Source organism: Galeopterus variegatus, unplaced genomic scaffold (assembly GCF_000696425.1).
Source record: "Galeopterus variegatus unplaced genomic scaffold, G_variegatus-3.0.2 Scaffold2810, whole genome shotgun sequence".
Classification (NCBI taxonomy): domain Eukaryota; kingdom Metazoa; phylum Chordata; class Mammalia; order Dermoptera; family Cynocephalidae; genus Galeopterus; species Galeopterus variegatus.
In genome coordinates, this window is record NW_007728921.1 from 139,512 (window position 1) to 140,497 (window position 986).

Consider the following 986-nt stretch of genomic DNA (forward strand, 5'->3'; position numbering starts at 1 on the left):
AAAAAAAAAAAAAAAAAAAAAAAAAAAAAAAAAAAAAAACTACACAAATTTTTTATCTTTCAGTTTGGAAGGTCAGAAGTCTGAAACCAGTTTAGTTGAGCAAAAGTCAAGGTGTGGGCAGGCCATCTTTCCTTTTGAAGGTTCTAGGGGAGAATCTGTTTCCAGCTTCTGGAGGCCACCTTCCTTCCTTGGCTCATGGCTCCTTCCTGCATCTTCAAAGGCCATCACTCCAACCTCCGGCGCTGTCATCCCCTCTCCTTCCTCCACCTTTGACTCTCCTGTCTCCCCCTTAAGACCCCTGATGACATTGGGCCCACCTAGATAATCCAGGAAAATGTCCTCACTTCAAGGTTCTCAAGGGATTAGGATCTGGACATCTCCTAGGGACCATTATCCAGCCCACCATATGCGTGTAAGTGTGACTGTTACTATCGTACTTACTCTCTTCTGTCCTTTATTTTTCTTTCATTTAGATAAAATGCACAGAAAGTTACAAATTGTAAATGTACATATAATTTATGAAAGTTTACATTATGCACCTCTCTAAGCCCCTCTCAAGTCAACATGAGAACGTTTACAGTCCCCTCCCTCCTGCCCCACCCATCAGTATTTACCCCCGCCTGAAGGTCATCAATAGACTTATGTTTATCCTCATATGTTATTTTTGCCTGTCCTTGGAGTTCACGTGAACAGAATCTTACTGTATGAACTTGTGTGTGTGTCTGACTTCTCTCACTTAATATAATGTGTGTGATTCTATTGGGCTGTGAAGTGCAGCTGAGGTTGGTTTTTTGCATAACTTGTAATACACTTATCCTTAACCTGTCCTATCCTACATCCAGTCTCAGACCACAAACATGCTGCTGCTGTTTCAAGGATCAATTCAAACATCACTTTTAAAGCATTCTTTGCTCCACACTTACAAGTCGGGCACCTATCCCGTGCATCGCATCACCGCTCATTGTGGACAGGAACGTTACGTTTGA